Source organism: Anomaloglossus baeobatrachus, chromosome 10 (genome assembly GCF_048569485.1).
Source record: "Anomaloglossus baeobatrachus isolate aAnoBae1 chromosome 10, aAnoBae1.hap1, whole genome shotgun sequence".
NCBI classification, from domain to species: Eukaryota; Metazoa; Chordata; class Amphibia; order Anura; family Aromobatidae; genus Anomaloglossus; species Anomaloglossus baeobatrachus.
The window spans coordinates 123,870,578-123,883,590 of NC_134362.1; positions in this window are offsets into that span (position 1 = coordinate 123,870,578).

The window sequence follows — 13,013 nt, forward strand, 5'->3', positions numbered from 1 at the left end:
ATTTGGCTACTTTGCACTCTCGAGATAATCGTCACCATGTGCCAAATGCAATAAAAAAGGAATCTGAACACATTCGCGCAAAAATGAAATGACCACAATTTTCTCCAAAACTATAACAGATGCAAACTTGTCCTGTGTGGTGGAGATGAGATTTGATAAAGTAAGTGGAAATCCAGTAAAAGTTTCATTTGGCTACTTTGCACTCTCGAGATAATCGTCACCATGTGCCAAATGCAATATTAAAACAGTAATCTGAACACATTCGCGCAAAAATGAAATGACCACAATTTTCTCCAAAACTATAACAGATGCAAACTTGTCCTGTGTGGTGGAGATGAGATTTGATAAAGTAAGTGGAAATCCAGTAAAAGTTTCATTTGGCTACTTTGCACTCTCGAGATAATCGTCACCATGTGCCAAATGCAATAAAAAAGGAATCTGAACACATTCGCGCAAAAATGAAATGACCACAATTTTCTCCAAAACTATAACAGATGCAAACTTGTCCTGTGTGGTGGAGATGAGATATGATAAAGTAAGTGGAAATCCAGTAAAAGTTTCATTTGGCTACTTTGCACTCTCGAGATAATCGTCACCATGTGCCAAATGCAATAAAAAAGGAATCTGAACACATTCGCGCAAAAATGAAATGACCACAATTTTCTCCAAAACTATAACAGATGCAAACTTGTCCTGTGTGGTGGAGATGAGATTTGATAAAGTAAGTGGAAATCCAGTAAAAGTTTCATTTGGCTACTTTGCACTCTCGAGATAATCGTCACTATGTGCCAAATGCAATATTAAAACAGTAATCTGAACACATTCGCGCAAAAATGAAATGACCACAATTTTCTCCAAAACTATAACAGATGCAAACTTGTCCTGTGTGGTGGAGATGAGATTTGATAAAGTAAGTGGAAATCCAGTAAAAGTTTCATTTGGCTACTTTGCACTCTCGAGATAATCGTCACCATGTGCCAAATGCAATAAAAAAGGAATCTGAACACATTCGCGCAAAAATGAAATGACCACAATTTTCTCCAAAACTATAACAGATGCAAACTTGTCCTGTGTGGTGGAGATGAGATTTGATAAAGTAAGTGGAAATCCAGTAAAAGTTTCATTTGGCTACTTTGCACTCTCGAGATAATCGTCACCATGTGCCAAATGCAATAAAAAAGGAATCTGAACACATTCGCGCAAAAATGAAATGACCACAATTTTCTCAAAAACTATAACAGATGCAAACTTGTCCTGTGTGGTGGAGATGAGATTTGATAAAGTAAGTGGAAATCCAGTAAAAGTTTCATTTGGCTACTTTGCACTCTCGAGATAATCGTCACCATGTGCCAAATGCAATAAAAAAGGAATCTGAACACATTCGCGCAAAAATGAAATGACCACAATTTTCTCCAAAACTATAACAGATGCAAACTTGTCCTGTGTGGTGGAGATGAGATTTGATAAAGTAAGTGGAAATCCAGTAAAAGTTTCATTTGGCTACTTTGCACTCTCGAGATAATCGTCACCATGTGCCAAATGCAATATTAAAACAGGAATCTGAACACATTCGCGCAAAAATGAAATGACCACAATTTTCTCCAAAACTATAACAGATGCAAACTTGTCCTGTGTGGTGGAGATGAGATTTGATAAAGTAAGTGGAAATCCAGTAAAAGTTTCATTTGGCTACTTTGCACTCTCGAGATAATCGTCACTATGTGCCAAATGCAATATTAAAACAGTAATCTGAACACATTCGCGCAAAAATGAAATGACCACAATTTTCTCCAAAACTATAACAGATGCAAACTTGTCCTGTGTGGTGGAGATGAGATTTGATAAAGTAAGTGGAAATCCAGTAAAAGTTTCATTTGGCTACTTTGCACTCTCGAGATAATCGTCACCATGTGCCAAATGCAATAAAAAAGGAATCTGAACACATTCGCGCAAAAATGAAATGACCACAATTTTCTCCAAAACTATAACAGATGCAAACTTGTCCTGTGTGGTGGAGATGAGATTTGATAAAGTAAGTGGAAATCCAGTAAAAGTTTCATTTGGCTACTTTGCACTCTCGAGATAATCGTCACCATGTGCCAAATGCAATAAAAAAGGAATCTGAACACATTCGCGCAAAAATGAAATGACCACAATTTTCTCCAAAACTATAACAGATGCAAACTTGTCCTGTGTGGTGGAGATGAGATTTGATAAAGTAAGTGGAAATCCAGTAAAAGTTTCATTTGGCTACTTTGCACTCTCGAGATAATCGTCACCATGTGCCAAATGCAATAAAAAAGGAATCTGAACACATTCGCGCAAAAATGAAATGACCACAATTTTCTCCAAAACTATAACAGATGCAAACTTGTCCTGTGTGGTGGAGATGAGATTTGATAAAGTAAGTGGAAATCCAGTAAAAGTTTCATTTGGCTACTTTGCACTCTCGAGATAATCGTCACCATGTGCCAAATGCAATATTAAAACAGGAATCTGAACACATTCGCGCAAAAATGAAATGACCACAATTTTCTCCAAAACTATAACAGATGCAAACTTGTCCTGTGTGGTGGAGATGAGATTTGATAAAGTAAGTGGAAATCCAGTAAAAGTTTCATTTGGCTACTTTGCACTCTCGAGATAATCGTCACCATGTGCCAAATGCAACAAAACAGTAATCTGAACACATTCGCGCAAAAATGAAATGACCACAATTTTCTCCAAAACTATAACAGATGCAAACTTGTCCTGTGTGGTGGAGATGAGATTTGATAAAGTAAGTGGAAATCCAGTAAAAGTTTCATTTGGCTACTTTGCACTCTCGAGATAATCGTCACCATGTGCCAAATGCAATAAAAAAGGAATCTGAACACATTCGCGCAAAAATGAAATGACCACAATTTTCTCCAAAACTATAACAGATGCAAACGTCCTGTGTGGTGGAGATGAGATTTGATAAAGTAAGTGGAAATCCAGTAAAAGTTTCATTTGGCTACTTTGCACTCTCGAGATAATCGTCACCATGTGCCAAATGCAATAAAAAAGGAATCTGAACACATTCGCGCAAAAATGAAATGACCACAATTTTCTCCAAAACTATAACAGATGCAAACTTGTCCTGTGTGGTGGAGATGAGATTTGATAAAGTAAGTGGAAATCCAGTAAAAGTTTCATTTGGCTACTTTGCACTCTCGAGATAATCGTCACCATGTGCCAAATGCAATATTAAAACAGTAATCTGAACACATTCGCGCAAAAATGAAATGACCACAATTTTCTCCAAAACTATAACAGATGCAAACTTGTCCTGTGTGGTGGAGATGAGATTTGATAAAGTAAGTGGAAATCCAGTAAAAGTTTCATTTGGCTACTTTGCACTCTCGAGATAATCGTCACCATGTGCCAAATGCAATAAAACAGTAATCTGAACACATTCGCGCAAAAATGAAATGACCACAATTTTCTCCAAAACTATAACAGATGCAAACTTGTCCTGTGTGGTGGAGATGAGATTTGATAAAGTAAGTGGAAATCCAGTAAAAGTTTCATTTGGCTACTTTGCACTCTCGAGATAATCGTCACCATGTGCCAAATGCAATAAAAAAGGAATCTGAACACATTCGCGCAAAAATGAAATGACCACAATTTTCTCCAAAACTATAACAGATGCAAACTTGTCCTGTGTGGTGGAGATGAGATTTGATAAAGTAAGTGGAAATCCAGTAAAAGTTTCATTTGGCTACTTTGCACTCTCGAGATAATCGTCACCATGTGCCAAATGCAATAAAAAAGGAATCTGAACACATTCGCGCAAAAATGAAATGACCACAATTTTCTCCAAAACTATAACAGATGCAAACTTGTCCTGTGTGGTGGAGATGAGATTTGATAAAGTAAGTGGAAATCCAGTAAAAGTTTCATTTGGCTACTTTGCACTCTCGAGATAATCGTCACCATGTGCCAAATGCAATAAAAAAGGAATCTGAACACATTCGCGCAAAAATGAAATGACCACAATTTTCTCCAAAACTATAACAGATGCAAACTTGTCCTGTGTGGTGGAGATGAGATTTGAATAAGTAAGTGGAAATCCAGTAAAAGTTTCATTTGGCTACTTTGCACTCTCGAGATAATCGTCACCATGTGCCAAATGCAATATTAAAACAGTAATCTGAACACATTCGCGCAAAAATGAAATGACCACAATTTTCTCCAAAACTATAACAGATGCAAACTTGTCCTGTGTGGTGGAGATGAGATTTGATAAAGTAAGTGGAAATCCAGTAAAAGTTTCATTTGGCTACTTTGCACTCTCGAGATAATCGTCACCATGTGCCAAATGCAATAAAAAAGGAATCTGAACACATTCGCGCAAAAATGAAATGACCACAATTTTCTCCAAAACTATAACAGATGCAAACTTGTCCTGTGTGGTGGAGATGAGATTTGATAAAGTAAGTGGAAATCCAGTAAAAGTTTCATTTGGCTACTTTGCACTCTCGAGATAATCGTCACCATGTGCCAAATGCAATAAAAAAGGAATCTGAACACATTCGCGCAAAAATGAAATGACCACAATTTTCTCCAAAACTATAACAGATGCAAACTTGTCCTGTGTGGTGGAGATGAGATTTGATAAAGTAAGTGGAAATCCAGTAAAAGTTTCATTTGGCTACTTTGCACTCTCGAGATAATCGTCACCATGTGCCAAATGCAATAAAAAAGGAATCTGAACACATTCGCGCAAAAATGAAATGACCACAATTTTCTCCAAAACTATAACAGATGCAAACTTGTCCTGTGTGGTGGAGATGAGATTTGATAAAGTAAGTGGAAATCCAGTAAAAGTTTCATTTGGCTACTTTGCACTCTCGAGATAATCGTCACCATGTGCCAAATGCAATATTAAAACAGGAATCTGAACACATTCGCGCAAAAATGAAATGACCACAATTTTCTCCAAAACTATAACAGATGCAAACTTGTTCTGTGTGGTGGAGATGAGATTTGATAAAGTAAGTGGAAATCCAGTAAAAGTTTCATTTGGCTACTTTGCACTCTCGAGATAATCGTCACCATGTGCCAAATGCAATAAAAAAGGAATCTGAACACATTCGCGCAAAAATGAAATGACCACAATTTTCTCCAAAACTATAACAGATGCAAACTTGTCCTGTGTGGTGGAGATGAGATTTGATAAATAAGTGGAAATCCAGTAAAAGTTTCATTTGGCTACTTTGCACTCTCGAGATAATCGTCACCATGTGCCAAATGCAATAAAAAAGGAATCTGAACACATTTGCGCAAAAATGAAATGACCACAATTTTCTCCAAAACTATAACAGATGCAAACTTGTCCTGTGTGGTGGAGATGAGATTTGATAAAGTAAGTGGAAATCCAGTAAAAGTTTCATTTGGCTACTTTGCACTCTCGAGATAATCGTCACCATGTGCCAAATGCAATATTAAAACAGTAATCTGAACACATTCGCGCAAAAATGAAATGACCACAATTTTCTCCAAAACTATAACAGATGCAAACTTGTCCTGTGTGGTGGAGATGAGATTTGATAAAGTAAGTGGAAATCCAGTAAAAGTTTCATTTGGCTACTTTGCACTCTCGAGATAATCGTCACCATGTGCCAAATGCAATAAAAAAGGAATCTGAACACATTCGCGCAAAAATGAAATGACCACAATTTTCTCCAAAACTATAACAGATGCAAACTTGTCCTGTGTGGTGGAGATGAGATTTGATAAAGTAAGTGGAAATCCAGTAAAAGTTTCATTTGGCTACTTTGCACTCTCGAGATAATCGTCACCATGTGCCAAATGCAATAAAAAAGGAATCTGAACACATTCGCGCAAAAATGAAATGACCACAATTTTCTCCAAAACTATAACAGATGCAAACTTGTCCTGTGTGGTGGAGATGAGATTTGAATAAGTAAGTGGAAATCCAGTAAAAGTTTCATTTGGCTACTTTGCACTCTCGAGATAATCGTCACCATGTGCCAAATGCAATATTAAAACAGTAATCTGAACACATTCGCGCAAAAATGAAATGACCACAATTTTCTCCAAAACTATAACAGATGCAAACTTGTCCTGTGTGGTGGAGATGAGATTTGATAAAGTAAGTGGAAATCCAGTAAAAGTTTCATTTGGCTACTTTGCACTCTCGAGATAATCGTCACCATGTGCCAAATGCAATAAAAAAGGAATCTGAACACATTCGCGCAAAAATGAAATGACCACAATTTTCTCCAAAACTATAACAGATGCAAACTTGTCCTGTGTGGTGGAGATGAGATTTGATAAAGTAAGTGGAAATCCAGTAAAAGTTTCATTTGGCTACTTTGCACTCTCGAGATAATCGTCACCATGTGCCAAATGCAATAAAAAAGGAATCTGAACACATTCGCGCAAAAATGAAATGACCACAATTTTCTCCAAAACTATAACAGATGCAAACTTGTCCTGTGTGGTGGAGATGAGATTTGATAAAGTAAGTGGAAATCCAGTAAAAGTTTCATTTGGCTACTTTGCACTCTCGAGATAATCGTCACCATGTGCCAAATGCAATAAAAAAGGAATCTGAACACATTCGCGCAAAAATGAAATGACCACAATTTTCTCCAAAACTATAACAGATGCAAACTTGTCCTGTGTGGTGGAGATGAGATTTGATAAAGTAAGTGGAAATCCAGTAAAAGTTTCATTTGGCTACTTTGCACTCTCGAGATAATCGTCACCATGTGCCAAATGCAATATTAAAACAGGAATCTGAACACATTCGCGCAAAAATGAAATGACCACAATTTTCTCCAAAACTATAACAGATGCAAACTTGTCCTGTGTGGTGGAGATGAGATTTGATAAAGTAAGTGGAAATCCAGTAAAAGTTTCATTTGGCTACTTTGCACTCTCGAGATAATCGTCACCATGTGCCAAATGCAATAAAAAAGGAATCTGAACACATTCGCGCAAAAATGAAATGACCACAATTTTCTCCAAAACTATAACAGATGCAAACTTGTCCTGTGTGGTGGAGATGAGATTTGATAAAGTAAGTGGAAATCCAGTAAAAGTTTCATTTGGCTACTTTGCACTCTCGAGATAATCGTCACCATGTGCCAAATGCAATAAAAAAGGAATCTGAACACATTTGCGCAAAAATGAAATGACCACAATTTTCTCCAAAACTATAACAGATGCAAACTTGTCCTGTGTGGTGGAGATGAGATTTGATAAAGTAAGTGGAAATCCAGTAAAAGTTTCATTTGGCTACTTTGCACTCTCGAGATAATCGTCACCATGTGCCAAATGCAATATTAAAACAGTAATCTGAACACATTCGCGCAAAAATGAAATGACCACAATTTTCTCCAAAACTATAACAGATGCAAACTTGTCCTGTGTGGTGGAGATGAGATTTGATAAAGTAAGTGGAAATCCAGTAAAAGTTTCATTTGGCTACTTTGCACTCTCGAGATAATCGTCACCATGTGCCAAATGCAATAAAAAAGGAATCTGAACACATTCGCGCAAAAATGAAATGACCACAATTTTCTCCAAAACTATAACAGATGAAAACTTTTCCTGTGTGGTGGAGATGAGATTTGATAAAGTAAGTGGAAATCCAGTAAAAGTTTCATTTGGCTACTTTGCACTCTCGAGATAATCGTCACCATGTGCCAAATGCAATAAAAAAGGAATCTGAACACATTCGCGCAAAAATGAAATGACCACAATTTTCTCCAAAACTATAACAGATGCAAACTTGTCCTGTGTGGTGGAGATGAGATTTGATAAAGTAAGTGGAAATCCAGTAAAAGTTTCATTTGGCTACTTTGCACTCTCGAGATAATCGTCACCATGTGCCAAATGCAATATTAAAACAGGAATCTGAACACATTCGCGCAAAAATGAAATGACCACAATTTTCTCCAAAACTATAACAGATGCAAACTTGTCCTGTGTGGTGGAGATGAGATTTGATAAAGTAAGTGGAAATCCAGTAAAAGTTTCATTTGGCTACTTTGCACTCTCGAGATAATCGTCACCATGTGCCAAATGCAATAAAAAAGGAATCTGAACACATTCGCGCAAAAATGAAATGACCACAATTTTCTCCAAAACTATAACAGATGCAAACTTGTCCTGTGTGGTGGAGATGAGATTTGATAAAGTAAGTGGAAATCCAGTAAAAGTTTCATTTGGCTACTTTGCACTCTCGAGATAATCGTCACCATGTGCCAAATGCAATATTAAAACAGGAATCTGAACACATTCGCGCAAAAATGAAATGACCACAATTTTCTCCAAAACTATAACAGATGCAAACTTGTCCTGTGTGGTGGAGATGAGATTTGATAAAGTAAGTGGAAATCCAGTAAAAGTTTCATTTGGCTACTTTGCACTCTCGAGATAATCGTCACCATGTGCCAAATGCAATAAAAAAGGAATCTGAACACATTCGCGCAAAAATGAAATGACCACAATTTTCTCCAAAACTATAACAGATGCAAACTTGTCCTGTGTGGTGGAGATGAGATTTGATAAAGTAAGTGGAAATCCAGTAAAAGTTTCATTTGGCTACTTTGCACTCTCGAGATAATCGTCACCATGTGCCAAATGCAATAAAAAAGGAATCTGAACACATTTGCGCAAAAATGAAATGACCACAATTTTCTCCAAAACTATAACAGATGCAAACTTGTCCTGTGTGGTGGAGATGAGATTTGATAAAGTAAGTGGAAATCCAGTAAAAGTTTCATTTGGCTACTTTGCACTCTCGAGATAATCGTCACCATGTGCCAAATGCAATATTAAAACAGTAATCTGAACACATTCGCGCAAAAATGAAATGACCACAATTTTCTCCAAAACTATAACAGATGCAAACTTGTCCTGTGTGGTGGAGATGAGATTTGATAAAGTAAGTGGAAATCCAGTAAAAGTTTCATTTGGCTACTTTGCACTCTCGAGATAATCGTCACCATGTGCCAAATGCAATAAAAAAGGAATCTGAACACATTCGCGCAAAAATGAAATGACCACAATTTTCTCCAAAACTATAACAGATGAAAACTTTTCCTGTGTGGTGGAGATGAGATTTGATAAAGTAAGTGGAAATCCAGTAAAAGTTTCATTTGGCTACTTTGCACTCTCGAGATAATCGTCACCATGTGCCAAATGCAATAAAAAAGGAATCTGAACACATTCGCGCAAAAATGAAATGACCACAATTTTCTCCAAAACTATAACAGATGCAAACTTGTCCTGTGTGGTGGAGATGAGATTTGATAAAGTAAGTGGAAATCCAGTAAAAGTTTCATTTGGCTACTTTGCACTCTCGAGATAATCGTCACCATGTGCCAAATGCAATATTAAAACAGGAATCTGAACACATTCGCGCAAAAATGAAATGACCACAATTTTCTCCAAAACTATAACAGATGCAAACTTGTCCTGTGTGGTGGAGATGAGATTTGATAAAGTAAGTGAAAATCCAGTAAAAGTTTCATTTGGCTACTTTGCACTCTCGAGATAATCGTCACCATGTGCCAAATGCAATAAAAAAGGAATCTTAACACATTCGCGCAAAAATGAAATGACCACAATTTTCTCCAAAACTATAACAGATGCAAACTTGTCCTGTGTGGTGGAGATGAGATTTGATAAAGTAAGTGGAAATCCAGTAAAAGTTTCATTTGGCTACTTTGCACTCTCGAGATAATCGTCACCATGTGCCAAATGCAATATTAAAACAGGAATCTGAACACATTCGCGCAAAAATGAAATGACCACAATTTTCTCCAAAACTATAACAGATGCAAACTTGTCCTGTGTGGTGGAGATGAGATTTGATAAAGTAAGTGGAAATCCAGTAAAAGTTTCATTTGGCTACTTTGCACTCTCGAGATAATCGTCACCATGTGCCAAATGCAACAAAACAGTAATCTGAACACATTCGCGCAAAAGTGAAATGACCACAATTTTCTCCAAGATGCAAACTTGTCCTGTGTGGTGGAGATGAGATTTGATAAAGTAAGTGGAAATCCAGTAAAAGTTTCATTTGGCTACTTTGCACTCTCGAGATAATCGTCACCATGTGCCAAATGCAATAAAACAGTAATCTGAACACATTCGCGCAAAAATGAAATTACCACAATTTTCTCCAAAACTATAACAGATGCAAACTTGTCCTGTGTGGTGGAGATGAGATTTGATAAAGTAAGTGGAAATCCAGTAAAAGTTTCATTTGGCTACTTTGCACTCTCGAGATAATCGTCACCATGTGCCAAATGCAATAAAAAAGGAATCTGAACACATTCGCGCAAAAATGAAATGACCACAATTTTCTCCAAAACTATAACAGATGCAAACTTGTCCTGTGTGGTGGAGATGAGATTTGATAAAGTAAGTGGAAATCCAGTAAAAGTTTCATTTGGCTACTTTGCACTCTCGAGATAACCGTCACCATGTGCCAAATGCAATAAAAAAGGAATCTGAACACATTCGCGCAAAAATGAAATGACCACAATTTTCTCCAAAACTATAACAGATGCAAACTTGTCCTGTGTGGTGGAGATGAGATTTGATAAAGTAAGTGGAAATCCAGTAAAAGTTTCAGTTGGCTACTTTGCACTCTCGAGATAATTGTCACCATGTGCCAAATGCAATATTAAAACAGGAATCTGAACACATTCGCGCAAAAATGAAATGACCACAATTTTCTCCAAAACTATAACAGATGCAAACTTGTCCTGTGTGGTGGAGATGAGATTTGATAAAGTAAGTGGAAATCCAGTAAAAGTTTCATTTGGCTACTTTGCATTCTCGAGATAATCGTCACCATGTGCCAAATGCAATATTAAAACAGGAATCTGAACACATTCGCTCAAAAATGAAATGACCACAATTTTCTCCAAAACTATAACAGATGCAAACTTGTTCTGTGTGGTGGAGATGAGATTTGATAAAGTAAGTGGAAATCCAGTAAAAGTTTCATTTGGCTACTTTGCACTCTCGAGATAATCGTCACCATGTGCCAAATGCAATATTAAAACAGGAATCTGAACACATTCGCGCAAAAATGAAATGACCACAATTTTCTCCAAAACTATAACAGATGCAAACTTGTCCTGTGTGGTGGAGATGAGATTTGATAAAGTAAGTGGAAATCCAGTAAAAGTTTCATTTGGCTACTTTGCACTCTCGAGATAATCGTCACCATGTGCCAAATGCAATAAAAAAGGAATCTGAACACATTCGCGCAAAAATGAAATGACCACAATTTTCTCCAAAACTATAACAGATGCAAACTTGTCCTGTGTGGTGGAGATGAGATTTGATAAAGTAAGTGGAAATCCAGTAAAAGTTTCATTTGGCTACTTTGCACTCTCGAGATAATCGTCACCATGTGCCAAATGCAATAAAAAAGGAATCTGAACACATTCGCGCAAAAATTAAATGACCACAATTTTCTCCAAAACTATAACAGATGCAAACTTGTCCTGTGTGGTGGAGATGAGATTTGATAAAGTAAGTGGAAATCCAGTAAAAGTTTCATTTGGCTACTTTGCACTCTCGAGATAATCGTCACCATGTGCCAAATGCAATATTAAAACAGGAATCTGAACACATTCGCGCAAAAATGAAATGACCACAATTTTCTCCAAAACTATAACAGATGCAAACTTGTCCTGTGTGGTGGAGATGAGATTTGATAAAGTAAGTGGAAATCCAGTAAAAGTTTCATTTGGCTACTTTGCACTCTCGAGATAATCGTCACCATGTGCCAAATGCAATAAAAAAGGAATCTGAACACATTCGCGCAAAAATGAAATGACCACAATTTTCTCCAAAACTATAACAGATGCAAACTTGTCCTGTGTGGTGGAGATGAGATTTGATAAAGTAAGTGGAAATCCAGTAAAAGTTTCATTTGGCTACTTTGCACTCTCGAGATAATCGTCACCATGTGCCAAATGCAATAAAAAAGGAATCTGAACACATTCGCGCAAAAATGAAATGACCACAATTTTCTCCAAAACTATAACAGATGCAAACTTGTCCTGTGTGGTGGAGATGAGATTTGATAAAGTAAGTGGAAATCCAGTAAAAGTTTAATTTGGCTACTTTGCACTCTCGAGATAATCGTCACCATGTGCCAAATGCAATAAAAAAGGAATCTGAACACATTCGCGCAAAAATGAAATGACCACAATTTTCTCCAAAACTATAACAGATGCAAACTTGTCCTGTGTGGTGGAGATGAGATTTGATAAAGTAAGTGGAAATCCAGTAAAAGTTTCATTTGGCTACTTTGCACTCTCGAGATAATCGTCACCATGTGCCAAATGCAATAAAAAAGGAATCTGAACACATTCGCGCAAAAATGAAATGACCACAATTTTCTCCAAAACTATAACAGATGCAAACTTGTCCTGTGTGGTGGAGATGAGATTTGATAAAGTAAGTGGAAATCCAGTAAAAGTTTCATTTGGCTACTTTGCACTCTCGAGATAATCGTCACCATGTGCCAAATGCAATAAAAAAGGAATCTGAACACATTCGCGCAAAAATGAAATGACCACAATTTTCTCCAAAACTATAACAGATGCAAACTTGTCCTGTGTGGTGGAGATGAGATTTGATAAAGTAAGTGGAAATCCAGTAAAAGTTTCATTTGGCTACTTTGCACTCTCGAGATAATCGTCACCATGTGCCAAATGCAATATTAAAACAGTAATCTGAACACATTCGCGCAAAAATGAAATGACCACAATTTTCTCCAAAACTATAACAGATGCAAACTTGTCCTGTGTGGTGGAGATGAGATTTGATAAAGTAAGTGGAAATCCAGTAAAAGTTTCATTTGGCTACTTTGCACTCTCGAGATAATCGTCACCATGTGCCAAATGCAATAAAAAAGGAATCTGAACACATTCGCGCAAAAATGAAATGACCACAATTTTCTCCAAAACTATAACAGATGCAAA